The sequence below is a fragment of the Monodelphis domestica genome, chromosome 1 (genome assembly GCF_027887165.1).
Source record: "Monodelphis domestica isolate mMonDom1 chromosome 1, mMonDom1.pri, whole genome shotgun sequence".
Taxonomy (NCBI): Eukaryota; Metazoa; Chordata; class Mammalia; order Didelphimorphia; family Didelphidae; genus Monodelphis; species Monodelphis domestica.
Window position 1 is genome coordinate 551,111,537 of NC_077227.1, and position 16,359 is coordinate 551,127,895.

The window sequence follows — 16,359 nt, forward strand, 5'->3', positions numbered from 1 at the left end:
TCTTTTCTGCAGTCCAGAGGTTCTCAAACTTTTGGTTTCCTTAATAATATTAAAAATCACCATATGCTCCACAAAAAGCTTTTGTTCATGTGAGTCATATCTCTAGCTATTTGCTATATCCCAAATAAAGTAAAAACGCTTAGTATTACTATGAAAACAGTTTTGTCCTTAAGAACCTTCTGAAACAGTCTTGGGGATATGCAGGAGTCCCTTGAGTACATGTTGAGAATTGATGCTGTAGGGTGCTTGATGAAGGATTTGATTTCCAACTTCTTCCCTAGTTCTTAGATTTGGTAATCCCAATCATGAAATATTTCATTGAAAAAATAAAAATATATACAGTTGCTGACTGAAGAGAGGGGTAGGATATTCAGAATGAGGATTCATCTATGCCATCTCTCCCAAAATACACACACACCATGAATAGGAATCTTCTCCATCTGCTTTTCTGTTCTTTGGGATTCCTTAAACTCTAGATCAAACTTTTTCAAATTGTGAAATGGAATACAAATTTACACTAAGATGTAAATAACAGATTTGAGACTCTTCTTTGGGGAGAGACTTTAAAGATTTTCTTACTATGAATAAGGGGAAGGGTGACATTCCAATCAAACTTCAGGAAGGACAGAAAAGCAACACTGAGGTTAAATTTTCCTACAGTACACTTTTGCTTGGAAGGGGCCAGCATTATTACTAATAAGCATGTAATATAGATTACCCAGGCCCGTACACTTGAAGGCATATTACATTCACTCCTCCCTCAGGGTTTTTCAGTAACCTTGAGGGGATTGGTAGGGTGTATTTAGGCTCACAACAAATGGCTCCAGCCCCTATAAGAAGTGCCTTCAAATGTAGGGGATACTACTCCAGTTTTTTTTTAACCACTTCACAGTCAGTTTAGCTTTTACAATGGCATATTTACTACAAATAGTATTATTACACTCCTCCTGAAATAGGAAGGCATACTTTACTACCTGCCCCCAAACTATGCCACTTCCTTTGCACCACATTATTCTTTGGGGAGGGGAAGTATATCAGGTCCTTAGCTTATCTCAGTTTCTATAGAACATTGTCCTAGGTCCAAATCCAAACCCCACCTTGAGTTTGAGTCTTGGACATCCTGCTTCCACTGGGCAAGGCTTCCTCATGGGAGAGACTGGTGGGCTGATAACCTGGGCAACCTGGAGTTCTAGCTCCAAAGTTGCCACGTCTTGAACTCCCAGGTCAAGTGGAGATTATTACTGGCTCCCCCAAATTAGAAAAAATCAACACAGAACAGAAACAAACACCCCCAGCCCCATTTCTCATATAGGGAGTGAAAGAGGGAGCAGAGGAAAGAAATCTTTCCCTTCTCACCAGTAAAGTTCATAGTGCCTCTCTTATGGGGTAAATGGTGATCATCAACTGGCAAGCCAGAAAGAAAGTAGCAGAAAGAGATGCCAAAAGAGAATTATGGTCTTGATCTCACCAAATTTGAAAAGATGCCTGCAGTCAAAGGAAACTACACCCATACACCCTAGGGGATGCCAAGGCAATCTGGACATGTTCCAAAAGCCCCTCAGGCTCTGTATTAGATAGAAACTGGGCATGCCCAGACAAACCTGGATTAAAAGTAATAGTAAAAATCTGTACTGATTTCTTTCCAGAAAATTGTTATTGATGTCTTTACTTTCATATCCTTAAGTCATTTCCTTATACACCCTCCCTCCCATTAGAACAATCCCTCAAAAACATTCAAACAAAAGCACCCAAAAAAATTATCAAGTCTGGCAGGATGTGTACTATTGCATTCCTGTAGTCACTCACCTCTTCTAAAAGAAGTTTACTTCATCATCTCTTCTTTGGGATCAAAACCAGTTTATTGCAATTTATCTTTGTTCAGCTGCCTCTTATTATACATATATGTTGTTGTACTGATTGCACTGAATTGTGCTTCATTTTGCATACATTCCTACAAGTCTTCCCACATTTCCCTAATTTGCTTGTTTGTAATAATAATTTAGGGTCATTTCCCAATTAATGAGCACTTACTATATTTTCTATGTTTTGCATTTTGAAAAGCACTTGTTAATTTTTAGGAATATCTGGGACTTTTCTTTCAATTTTTGATCTCTTTGGAGTATAGAGTTGTATTACTAAATTAAGGGATATGAATAGTTTAAAAAGTTTTTCCCATAATTCCAAAATGTTTTCCAGGATGGTTGGATAGAGATTTATGTCTCCACCAACAGTTTATTTATTAGCGTACCTGTCTTCTTCTCCCTCTAGTATATTTCCATATTTTATTATTTTTGCCATTTTCCTGGCTGGGAGGCACAACCTCAGAATTGTTTTAATTTAAATGATAATCAAGGGCATGTGATTGAAAAGTGGAAAGTCAACAATGTGACAAAGCTAAAGCAAAACATGTGTATTGCACATATTCTGCATTGTTATCTGAAATGGGAACATGAAAGGAAGTTGTCTAGCATGTTAGATGATCAATGGAAGATTTAGTGGAAATAAAGAGATGAGTATCAATGACTAGGAAGCACAGGATAGTTGTGACTTGTGGATGGTAGTCTACAATCATGAAAGGCATACTCATGATTACCCTATTCCAATCTGTTGAAGTATAAAAAATGGCAAAAAATTGATACTTAGTTCATGTAAGTCTTATTTTTTAACTGCAGCAGTGGCAAAAATTTAGTTCAATTTAAACTTAGCGGTCACTTTTTAAAAGTTCCTTAGACTTTTCCCTTATTGTCCATGATGTCCATGAAGCAAAGTTTAGAACATAATACTTGTTATGTAGTAGAGTAGTGGGGAGCAAAGACTTATGAAAGAGAGGAAGTATTAAATCATATTGACTAGTCATGGGTAGTGCTTATTTTTAGCCTATTTTGTTTGTTTGGCTTCTTGTAATGGGAGTGTTCCATTCAGAAATGTAACATGTCAAAGCTGGAAAGAGACTAAAGATTCAGTTCAGCTCCTCCTCTTAAAGAAGAGGAAACAAATCTAGAGAAAGGAAATGACTTGTCCAAAGGTACAGAGGTAGGAAGTAGATGATCTTGAGACTTTAGCCAAGTGCATTTGACTCTAAATTCATTCATTCAATAAAACATAGATTGAGTTAAATAATCCTGTGCTTTGGGAAACTGAAAGAAATAAGACAGTCCCTTGTCCTCAAGTTTATAGTCTAGTGAGTTGGATAACACATTTACACAGATAATTATAATATTTATTTCATTTAACAAGCATTAAATCTTGTATATAGAACATGATCCTGAGTTCAAGAGGAGATCCAAAGTTTATATAAGACATTATCTCTGCTTCATACAATTTAGTAAAAGGAGCTGACACATGCTCTATTTTATAACACATGCACCAGAGTGGCAGAACATAATGCTATGTGCATTCCAAGCGGAAGGTGACTCTTAACTCATTGGTTTTGGGGTATTTAATTTGGGTTGCTTTGTAGTCATCTAACTTTGGGACAGCATGGGTTGAGTACTATAAGGCATTTACTACATTTATTCTGTAGTGCTTTAATGTTTTCAAGTATTTTCTTTACACAAGCTTTACTGGAGAAAGTAGTTCAAGGATTATAACCTTTTGGGTTTTTTTTTTTTTGGATGAGATAATAGCCTCAAAGAGGTCAAACATGTTTCAAGGTAACATAGTTATTAAGTGTCAGACTCAAAAGCAGGATCTAGTGCCCTTTCCATTGTTTTATGCCACCTTTTAAATAGTACATAAAGGATTGTAGGAGTTCAGGGAAAAGAGGGATGCTTCAGAGATTTATCTCATATACTATGGCAGGTTTTCTATTTGTTAACTTTCCTATCATTATTTTGTTTTTCTCTGATGTAAGACAATTTTCTTATAATAAATTTACTTGATTCTAAAAGTTTATTCTAAATGTTTACATTTATAAAATGCATTTATGTATATCTATGTGAATGTATCCATGTGCATGTGTTTGCATATATATATCTTTGTAAATTGTGTCTTTATACATCGCTCAGGACTTTTTATTCTGGCAAATATTTTCTTTTAAAGGTTTCATCAAATATAAACTTCATTTTATTCTATTATGTGGGAGGCAGCTAGATCATGCTGTAGATTGGGTAGCTATCTTCCCGAGTTCAAATGTGGCCTCAGGGAATTATTAGCAGTGTGACCTTGAGCAAATCACTTAACCTTGTTTGTCACAGTTTCCTCATTTGTAAAATAAGTTGGACAAGATCACTTGCATGTCTTTATCAAGAAAACACCAAGTGGGATCATGAAGAATTGGACATGACTGAAACAACTGAATTACAAAGTATGTGGGAATGTGTGTATTCACTCTAATCTATCTTCTAAACTCCAGTCCCACATTATTAATTACCTTTTGGAATTCTTAAAATGGGTGTCCCACAGGTATCTCAAACTCAACTTATATAATATAGAACTTATTATTCCCTCCCCAACCCCCAAACCCATCCCTTTTCTCAACTTTACTGTTAACCATTTAGGATACTACCATCTTCTCAGTCACTCATGCCTGAAATGTCTTGTCAACCTTGACTCCTCACTCAACCCATGCATCCAATCTGCCCTCATATTGTTTATATCTTCCCAATGTCTCCCATATATGTCATACCTTTCTTTCCACTCACATAGATGCTTCCCTGGTATAGACCCTTGATTACTTCATACCTAGACTTCTGGTTGGTCTTCTTGCCTTTAGTCTCGTCTTACTCCAAACATCTTACATTCAGGTGCTTGTGATTTTCCTAAAGCATCAAATTTAAAAAGCTCTTTGGTATTTAAACTTCTTCACCACGTGAACTCTTATTACCTGTTCTGGTTATTCCACGTACTATACAAAATAGCTACACTGACTTTCCCCTGTTTCTGAAACACTATGCTCCATTTCTTGATTGCATTTTTAAATTCTCTGTCCCTCATACCTGTAATATAACCCCTCACTTCCCCCTTCTGGCTTCCTTCAAAATTCAACTTAATTTCCACCTTATGCTAGAGACCTTTCCATACTAATGTTCTATTTGCATTGTTGTACCTTCCCTCTGAGATATTACCTCCAATTTATACTGGTTAGATTTTGTAAATAAGTACCTAGTTAATTGCATGTTGTCTTTCCTATTAGAATGTGAATGCTTTGAGTCTGTCTCTATCTCTCTTTCCGTTTCCTTTTCTGCCTCTCTTTGAGTCTGTCTGTCTGCCTTTCTCTCTTCAAATGAAACAGCAGCTAGGAAATTTAAATGCTTATTTTTCTATAGCTACTAAGTGCCAGAGGTGAGATTTGACCTCAGATTTTTCTGACTCTAGGACTAACAATTATGCACTATGTCCTGAGGTCTCTCAGAATAGTAGTGGCAGCTCCTTTGAATAATTCAAATTTAATGGCACAGGATAATTTTTTTCTCCATAAATGTATGTGGTATGATGGTAGAATTGGTGTAAACCTTTACCTTTTTCTTTTTTCTTTTTTCTTTTTTGTTCTGGACAGAATTTGGAGGTCTTAAATTGTTCATTTAAAATCTCTGGATTAAGGATTTACTGCTTTCATTTCTGTGCATTTAAGTTTGTAAAAATAACATTGCTTCTTCCCCCCCAAAAAACAGTGTTTCCATCTGTTTTTACAGTGAGTCTCAGCCTTTGTTCAAACAACAGCGGAAGGAAGTATAATTCTTACATGAGGAAAATCCAAGTGCCTTGTTCATCTAAATTCCCAGAACAACTTTGCCTTCTGTAGGCAGAGGCTTATTCACTGTTGGAGCTAAAAAATAAATGACTAAAGAAACATTTTTTCTTCGTTTTACAATTCTTCCTGTGGGCATAATGTATAATCATACATGAAGTAGTTTTACATTTCCATAGACCACAGAAGCGACTGGATGTACATGTAAAACCTAAATCAAATTGGTTTCTGGCTCAGGGAAGGGGGAGAGAAATGCAGAAAGTAGAAATTTTGGAATTAAATCTGTGAGAAAACATGTTAAAATTGTCATTACATGTAATTTGGAAAAATTAAACATTGCTAAAAATTAAAAAATAATTGAACTAAAAAAAATGGCTGTAGTATCAATGAAGAAAGAAAAGAGCCATTGGAAAAGGTCAGACTTATTGAAGTCAGAGTGAGAAAGTGAAAAAATAGCCATTGTTTCTGTAGTTAGAGCACCTGGGTTCAAATCTCTTTTCCAATATTTATTGTCTGCCTCATCTTGGACAAGTCACAGCCTCAGGGTCTCATTTTCCTTATTGTAAATTGAGGGGGCCAAACTAGATGTCTCAGATGTCTTCCAGATCTAGACCATATGTTCATATTTGAATGTTATTTTATATATTTCAGTGATGTTTAAAATTACAATCCCAATTGACATATGTGTATATGTACATATACATATAGACATATATATGCATGTATACATAATTATACATGCACACTATATTCTCAATATCTCCAAAATTTTGAAAAGAGAGGAGACAGTTGATCCTGCATTTGATTTATACTTTCCCCTCCCCCCGCAATGGCAGACATAATACTATCAATGACAATTGTATATTTCCTTAAAAAGCACATCCTTAAAATGAAATCCCTCTGATACAAAAAAGAAAAAGATAATACATAGGAATACACTTAAAGATTAGCTCCACAAAATTATTGTATTAAAAATGCACCCTGAATTGTTTGGGAGAAGCCATTTATTTTTCTATGATTGAATAAATAAAAGTCTGCCACACAAATGTATGACATCAAAGAAAGGGAGCCCAGGAGAAGTAGAAGTGGGAGAGTTCAAAATCACAGACTTTTTGTCATCTACTCTAACTCTTAATCAGAAGGAATCCCCTGAAATGATTGTCTTGTCTCTGCTTGAAGATGCCCCAGAACAGGAGGAAACCCCCCCTCCCCACTTTTTTATTATTAGACCCCCTAAAACCCTTCCCCCCATCATTTGTTAAGGTAAACAAACATAGGGATCTGAGTTGAAATTATGGGAGAATCACTTGAGAATTCCAAATATTAGAGCCATCCCAATACACAACCTGCTAGTAGGCTGCACATTTCATGCCCTTGTCTCTGGGAATGTGCAGCAGCTGCTGCCACTATCATCTATGCCTTAGACTAAAGTCTTGGTGACGAACAAGTAAATTGCAATATTTGGGTTGCTCCCAAGTATACTCTGTGATTAAGTGCCTTTGTGTATTAATGAGCCTCTCAAGCCACCATTAAGAAAAGGATGGTCAGAACAGAAGTTAATGCATCAGGCTCATAACTGGAATACAGGGGAAATGCAATATAATGTTGATTTAACTAATTAGCCAAGGATTGATTAAGTCACTGAGAAGCAATGTTTTATAATGGAAAGATTACTTCACATCTCTGCTCTGCTGTTTCTTTATAAAGTGATAGGGTTCAGCACTAAAATTCTTTATATCCACAGCGATAAAAAAGCTGTATTATTAGGTAAACATTAAAACCAGAGCTTGGTTTATTGTTTTACTGATTAAATAATCATAATAAAATGATTTAGGAAATGGAAAGAATGAAGACTAAACTTAAAAGTGTTCCATGAACAATTCCCTACTAGAGAAGCTGATTGTTAAATATTTATCAGAATACCTCTATTATAGCTCTTCATTTATGATGCTGTGAAGAATTAAACAAAAACAAAAGAAAGGTAACAAAGTGAATATATGGAAATAAAAAGAATTTACTGAACTCAGCACCTTTTGAAGACTGGAGTTGGGCTTCATTTGTGGATACCCATAAAGAGTCCACACTTTAATTTGTCATGTCTGGTCAATCATATTTCAGTCTCTCTCATTTTTATAAACTCTTGCCTTCCATCTCAGAATCAATACAATGTACAGGTTTCAAGGCATAAAGCAACAAGGGCTAGGTAATGGAGTTTAAGTGACTTAGCCAGGGTCATATAGCTAGGAAATATCCAAGACCAGTTTTAAATCCAGGATATTTCATCTCTAGGTCTGGCTCTCAAAACACTGAACCACCTAGCTGCCCCCTATATTTTCCCTTAATATTTTCTATTCAATTTAAGCCAACACACATTTGTTTAATTCTCATTATTTCAAGGCACATAAGTGCTACATATTTGGATAGACAAAAATACAAAGGAATCAGTCTTTGTCTTCAACATGTACAATTTTAATTTTTGGTCTGTCACCATAATTTCATCAACATTAGAAAATGCAAACCAGAACCTCTGCTCTAATTTAATCTTAGAGAGTTGCCTAGCTTTTAAAGACATAAAAAAGTTCCCTCTTGCTCACATAACTAATATTTTTCAGAAACAAAACTCGAACTCAGATATGGTACAAGGAAAGTTTTCTATCCCTCTACCAAATTGTCTTTCAAATACAAATGTATATAAGAAGTAAATCTTGAGAAATCAAAGCAATTTCAGGAGGAGACAACAGTGCTAACAGAGGGATCAATATAGTTCTCCTGCCAGTCTATGCAAAGGCATGGAGTTAGGTTCTTCTGCAGTGAACAAGGATGCTAGTTTAGCAGAAATGGAGAATGTGCAAGAAATGTATAATGTGAAATTATTCTGCAGAGGAATTAGGGCTAGATTGTGAAGAAGTTTAAATGCCAAACAGCAATTGTTTATTGAAGAGCAAAATAACCAGTGAAGCTTTTTGAGGAGGGAAGTGGTATGGTCAGATTTTTTGCTTTAGCAATAGCCATTTGGAAAGGATGTGGAGGATGACTTGATGCTGGAGACATTGAAGCAAGGAGGCCGGTAAGAGATGATGAAAGCTGGAATTGTACTATGAAACTTTTGGCATTCAGGTGGGTCAAAATATTTTTTAAGAATCATTTTGAAGGCTTTTGTTTTCATGTAAGTAGAATAGAAGAAAAGATCTTTAACCTTAGTCCTTACTGCTCTTCTGTCTTGGAACCAATACACAATATTGACTCTATGATGGAAAGTTAGGGTTTAAAAAAATACAATTTAAAATCTACTACTGCTAAACTGCCTTCCTTTATGTTCACTCCCCCCAATGAATTCCTTTAGTATTCTTGATCTTTTATTCTTCCCAATGAATTTTGCTATTATTTTTTCTAACTCAATAAAATAAATTTTGGGAAATTTAATTGGTATGGCATTGAATAGGTAAATTATTTGAGGTAGCATTATCATTTGAATTACATTAATTCTGCTCATCCATAAGCATTAATATTTCTTCAATTATTTAGATATGTTATGACTTTATTTGTGTAAAAAGTGTTTTATAATTATGATCATGTAGTTCCTGGGTGTGTTTTGGCAGTCTAATATTTTATTCTATCTGTGATCATTTTAAATGGAGTATCTCTTTCTCTTCCTTCAGGATTTTGTCAGTAAAATGCTGTAGATTGATTTTATATCCTGCTACTTTGCTAAAATTATTGATATTTTCACCTATCCTTTTAATTGAATTTTTGGATTTTCCATCTATCCCATCATGTCATCAGCACAGATAGTTTTATAACCTCTTTGCCCATTCTGATTCCGTCAATTTCTTTTTCTTCTCTTATTACTACTGCTAGCATGTCTAATACTTTGTTAAAATATATTGGTAATAAGGAAAAAATAAAGAAATTTTGGGGCCATAATGATGTAAACTGACTATTTGTGGGTAAATATAGTCAGTGGCCTCATCACACCTAGTCTGTTATGAAAGACATCCTGTTATTTTTTATAGACTTTTGACAGTTAATACAAATAATTGATTAACAAAAACTACATACTTAAAGTATATTAGCTAGTAGTCAATAAATTCCAGTACAAGGTTCAAGAATTTTATTAAACTTATAATTGGTATCCTCAGACAATCTCTTGAGAAGAGACATTAAGATAAACAAGTCATCTCTCTGAATCATAAAATTGTTGTTATTGACATAAATTTCTAGAAAAGCAAATACTATTAATAAATTTCTACTTTTACAACTGACTATAATTGCTCCTGTTAGCTTTATCCAGAATCAGGATTTAGTTAAGCTGTGTATTTAATATTTCTAGGTTGATAACAGGATCTCTAAGCTAACTCTTCTTATCTATCACTACTTATATACAGTTAATTCATAACAAAGACTACCCTTTCTAAAATCTGAGTTACCTATATAACCAAAAAGTTTATTAGATGAATTGATTTTACAATAAATGATATAAAAGCAATAAGTACAATTTATCTTTTCAGATAGTAGGCATCCTTCTTTCACTCTTGATCATATTAGGAAAACTGGCTTTTCTCCCATTATGCCTAATACTTGTTGATGGTTTTAGGTAGATGTTTTGTATCATTTTAAGAAAAAATCCATTCATACCTGTGCTTTATAGTGTTTTTAAATAGGAATGGGTGTTGTATTTTGTCAAAGGCTTTTTCTGCATCTCTTAATGTATTCATATGATTTTTATTACTGTTGTTATTGATATTATCAATTATGCTGAGAATTTTCCTCATATTAAACCATCCCTGTATTCCTGGTATATACATCCTGTTTAGTCATAATGTATTATCTTTGTACATGTTGTTTTAGTCTTCTACTTAGTAGTTTGTTTAGGATTTTTGCAACCATATTCATTAATGAGATTGGTGTTTAATTTTCTTTCTTGATTTTTGCTATTCTTGGGGTAGGTATCAGAACCATATTTATTTCATGAAAGGAGTTTGATAAAACGTCTTTAACTGTTATTTCAAACAATTTATTTACTATTGAAATTAGTTGATCCTTATGTGTTAGGTAAAATTCACTCATAAATCCATCTTGTCCTGATGTTTTGTTCTGAGGAAGTTAATTTATCGCTTGTTCATTTTTTATTTTCTAAAATAGATTTGTGTAGGTATTCTATTTCTCACCCTGATAGTCTAGGCAACTTGTTCTTTTCCAACATTTTAGATTGCATTCATTCATTGTTTTTTTTTAAATCTATTTTATAAATATAAGCATTCAGAGATATACATTTTCCTCTATTGCTTTTGCTATATCCCATAGGTTGATGTCTCATTATTTTCATTCTATTTAATGAAACTATTATTCCAATAATTTGTTATTTAACCTACTCATTCTTTTTCAATTAAGTTATTTAGTTTCCAATTAGATTTTACTTATTGTTTCCATCTTCCCTTATTATATACAATTTTTATTGCTTTGTCTGAGAAAGTTGCATTTAATATTTCAGTTTTTTTCACATTACACTATAATGTTTTTATACCCTAATATATGGTCAATTTTTGTGAAAGTGCCATGTATCATTGAAAAAAGATATAATCCTTTCTGTTTCTATTTAGTTCTCTCCAGATATCTATCATATTTAATTTATCTAAGATTTCATTCATTTAATTGATTTTTTCTTAATTATTTTTAATTAGATTTATCTATTTCTGAGAGGGGAAGATTAAAATTCCCCACAATAATTATTTCATTTATTTCTGTCTAAATCTAATTTAATTTTTCTTTTAAAAATTTGGATGCTAAAACATTTGGTGCATATAGATTAAAAATTGATAAGTCTTCATTATCTATGGTACCTAGAATTTTTGGACAATTTTCCTTAACAATTTCTTAGAGTATGGTGGTGTTAAAGGTTTCTAAATGGGACTTACAGAGTGCCCTCAAAAGATCACTTCCTCTACCCAAAAGATGCTCTTTGGTGTTTTCCTAGAAGTGCTTAGCTAGTCTAGGAGAAGGAATTTTAAAATCTATTCCAGATTATTTCTCCTCTCTCTCTCTCTCTCTCTCTCTCTCTCTCTCTCTGTCCCAATGCATTTCTCACTACATGATCATTCTGGTTATTAACTAGGCCAAGGCCAGAAAAGAGAGAAACCTTTGACTTTTAGGACATAATTATTCAAAAGGTCATGTGTTTGACAACAGCAGAAGGGAAGAAATGCTTGATATTAAACCTACATAGTTATTGGCATATTCCCTTCACACTTAGGCTGATATTTCTTCTAGAATAAGAACAATATATTTGTTTTTCTTTGGATCCTCAGTGCTTGGCACAGTGCCTGGCACATAGTAAGCTCTTACTAAGCTCTTGACTGTTCACAAGTGGGTATTTCTGCTACTGGTTGCACAGAATAGTTGATATCTGGTATGGATGCCTTTGTCTCCATCAAAAGGAAAGACCTCAACTCAGTTGCTCTTTTCTAAACAGCAGAATTTTCATTAAGGGTGTCTGACAGTTTCAAAAGACAAACTTCTTGAAGTCTCGAGCTCCTGAGAGAAGAGTAAAAACACCTAGTCAAACTTATAGGTCATTAAGTTTTCCTCAGTAAAATCCCATAAAGAGGAATAATAGCTAGAGATTGCCTGGAGGGATTTCCTTTTCTAATTCAGTTCCTCTTTTGAAAAGCAGCTGAAAAAAAGTTTTTGTTTTTTTTTAGTTTTAATGACTCTGTCCTTTCCCCTCATTCTGTGTGTATATGTGTGTGAGACAGAGACAGAGACAGAGACAGAAAGTGTGTGTGTGTGTGTGTGTGTGTGTGTGTGAGAGAGAGAGAGAGAGAGAGAGAGAGAGAGAGAGAGAGAGAGAGAGAGAGAGAGAGACAGTCTAAGAGTAATGAGAGATCTTATTTTTACTGTTGTGTTTTGTTCATATTAATCTAGTTTAGTATAAAAAAATAAACTCCTATCTTCTGTCTGAGAATCAATACTAAGTATTAGTTCCAAGGTAGAAAAGCAGTAAAGGGTAGGTAATTGGAGTTAAGTGACTTGCCCAGAGTCACACAACTAGGTAGTGTCTGAAATTAAATTTGAACCCAAGACCACCTGTGTCCAGATCTGACTTTCTATCCACTAAACTACCTAGTTGCCCAGTAGTTCAGAATTTCTCAAAGTATAGTTTAGGGACATCTGTGGGTACCTAAGAAATTTTTAAGAGGTTAAAAAACTATATTCACAGGGTCAGCTGGATAGTTCAGTAAATTGAGAGCCAGACCTAGAGATAGGAGGTCCTAGGTTAAAATCTGGCCTCAGACTCTTCCTAGCTGTGTGGCCCTGGGCAAGTCACTTAAACGCCCCCCCCCCCCTTGTCTAGCCCTTACCACTCTTCTGCCTTGGAACCAAAACACAATATTGATTCTAAGATGGAAGGTAAGGGTTAAAAAACAACAACCTATTTTCACCATGTTATTAAGACATTTTAATGTCCAATGCAGTAAATACTGATAGTTATAAACCCTACAAATAAAAGTTCTTTGTATATTTCAATAATTTTAAAGAATGTAAATGGATCCTGAGAACAAAAAGTTGGAGTATTGCTATTTTGGTCAGCTAGTTAGGTGGTTGCTTGGCCAGGAAGACCCATATTCAAATCCTGACTCAAACACTTTGATTGCTTTTGACCCTACAAGTCAAGTAACTCTACATTTTTCACCTGCAGCTCTGCTTGGTTTTAACACTAGGAAACAATATGTCTCATCCATCATAAGCTGATCACCTGAAATTTCATTACTGTTGCAACAGTCTTAATTTTGGATTGAATTCCCTCAGATGCCTGTTCCCTCTGATTAGAGTGCTAGAGGAGGAGAGCCCTAAACTCCTCCCAAAGCCTTCCTTTTAGAGGTTGGGGTTCTGAATTTTCTAGGTAATTTTTCCCACATTTTCCCACAGCAGCTGTGCTTGGTTCTGACTCCATGAAGGTCATTTCCACATCCTGTCACTCTGCATGTTGTCTTATATAAAGAATTGTAAGCTCCCCCAGGGCAAGGACTGCCTTTTTCTTATTTTTGCTCCTAGCATTTAGCACTGCACCAGGCACATAGGCGATACTTAATGACTGTTGAATTGAATTGAATCTCTTTCAGTCTCATATTTTCTTCATTTCAAAAATTAGAATTGGGACAGTGCTGACCTTTTAAGGTTATGGTGAGGCTCAAATGAAGCAAGATATTTTAATCGACTTACAAATCTTAAAGTGATATATTAATATTACTAATTTTTATTATTGCATTACATATGTATTGCTTCAAATCTATATCACTTTGTATCCATTTTTAACATTTATTTTTCTCTGAATTCCTCTTTTTTGCTATTTCTTTTGGTGCAATCATATTCTCATCATTCTTCTCATTTTTTGGAGAGGAAGCGCAGAGTTTGACAGACAGACTTTCTTGCCCAAAAGCACATGGCAAGTTCTTATATTCACAAAATATCTTAGCATTTGATGAGATCTCAGAGGACATGTAATTCACCCTAAATCTGATCAACAATTCTCTCTAACAGGTAGCTCTAATAAGTGTCTATTCACTCTCTGCTGTAAGAATTCCAATTATGGGAAGCTTACTACCTCCAAGGCAGTTGGAGATGACTTTGATTCACATCTAAAGATAATACTACTATCTTCCATCAATAAGATTTGGATGTTAGATTATTCTCCCATTAAAAGTAATGGGACTGACCTGAAGACATATCTCTTAGCTGGCTAGCATTAAGGATATTTTCTATATACTTAGAAGAGTAGCACCATTGTAGAAAATAGTGTATTAGAAGCCAATATAATCAAAAGATATTTATTGAGACTTTTCTATATGCAAAGCAATGGGAAAATCCATGTTTATTAGCCTAGTAGAATACAAAGGAAGTTAGTTATATTGAAATGTAGTGCTTAAACCATTTTTCTAAAAAGAAGTTTACAGACACAAAGTTAAACACTCTAATTTTAGGGTTCTTAGACATTAAAAGTGACTTGCTTAAGATTACATAGCCAAGATGATATCAGAGTTTTATCTTTATGTCTATGTCTTAGAGACAGTGTAGGATAGTTGGGTAGAAGACCTTTTTTTTTTTTGTAATCAAGTCTTATCTCTGACACATAATGTTTTTGTGACCTGTGCAAGTCACTTAACCCCTGTGTCTCAGGCAACTCTTAAGTCTAGTAAGTACAGAGCAAATACTGATTTTTATTAGTAAAGGAAATTTCCTAACTTGGGATTTAATTTTTAAAAGTATATGTGTGTGTGAATGGAAATAACAAATTCTTGAGGATGGCATTGGGCCCTTGAAAGGGGGTAGAGGTATCATAAAAAAGGTAAAAAACCAAACCAACCAAACCAAAAACTAAAGAAGTCAAAGAAAGAGAGAAAAGGATGATAAGAACAATAATATTTATAATAGTTCATTTGAAAGTAGCAAAAAATTGGAAACTAAAGAGTACATCTGTTGTGGAATGGGTAAACCAGTTATGGTGTATGATGGTAATGGATTATTATGATATCATAGAGAATGATTAAATGGCCAGTTTTAGAGGAACCTGGGAAATGTCTTTGAACTGATGTAAGGTCAAATGAGCAGATGAGGAGAACACTATATAAAAACTTCAAAATAAATGTGACTTTCAAACTCTGGTCAGTATAATACAAACCACAATTTTTTGGTGGGGACTAATGATGGAGACGACTTACCTCTTGTCCAAGAAGTAATGGACCTAAAATGCAGAATTATTCTGGTATTAGTCTATAACATGTTGGCCTCCAAGGTCCCTTCTAGCTCTCTAAATCTAAACCGTTATGTCCCTTAGTTCTTTGCAGAGAAAATGCTCACTATGTAGAAGTGTAATACAGCAGTGTCCTCTTTATAGCATGAAGAAGGAAATTTTAGATAATTAATAAAACTTTCACTATATAGAAGCAAAACATCTCTGAACTTGCCATTAGATAGGGCCCATCAGAGGCTAGTTTGGCCAACATGTACTTACTCAGAGACCCACCTCCTTGATGTCCCCAACAAGCGAGTGTTTTTTGAGCCTCTCCTAGGCTTCTAGTGGCAACTAGGTGGTACAATGAATAGAATGCCAGGTTTAGAGTCAGGAACAGCTGAGTTAAAAATCTGTCTTCAGATACTTACTAGCTGTGTGACACTGAGCAAGTCACTTACCTCTGTTGGCTTGTTTCCTCATCTATAAAATGATCTAGAGAAGGAAATGGTAAACCATTCTTCAAATGGGATCATGAAGAGTCAGACATGACTGAAAATGACTGAACAAACAGGTCTGTAGTGATGGGCAAACTCACTATTTCTAGAAGCATTGCCTCATACTTTGGGTGAGTTTTCCTTCTATTGAACGGAAAATTGTCTCCTTGTAGCTTCTACACCTGTGTGTAGTTCTGCCCTCTGGAGCCAAGTGCAGAGCAGGTCTAGGGAGACAACCACCCTGTCTCCCTTTTAAGTCTTCTCTTCTTTATGATCAATATCCCCTGTTCTTTCCACTTATAATCCTTCTATGTCCTGTTTTCAAGTTCTTTAACCATCCTGGTCACACTCTTCAAATGTTCCCTATCCCCCTTAATATCTTTCCTCCTTAATAGTACTCTGAACTAAACACAATTGCCTGCATCTGTTCCAACCAGAGCACAGAA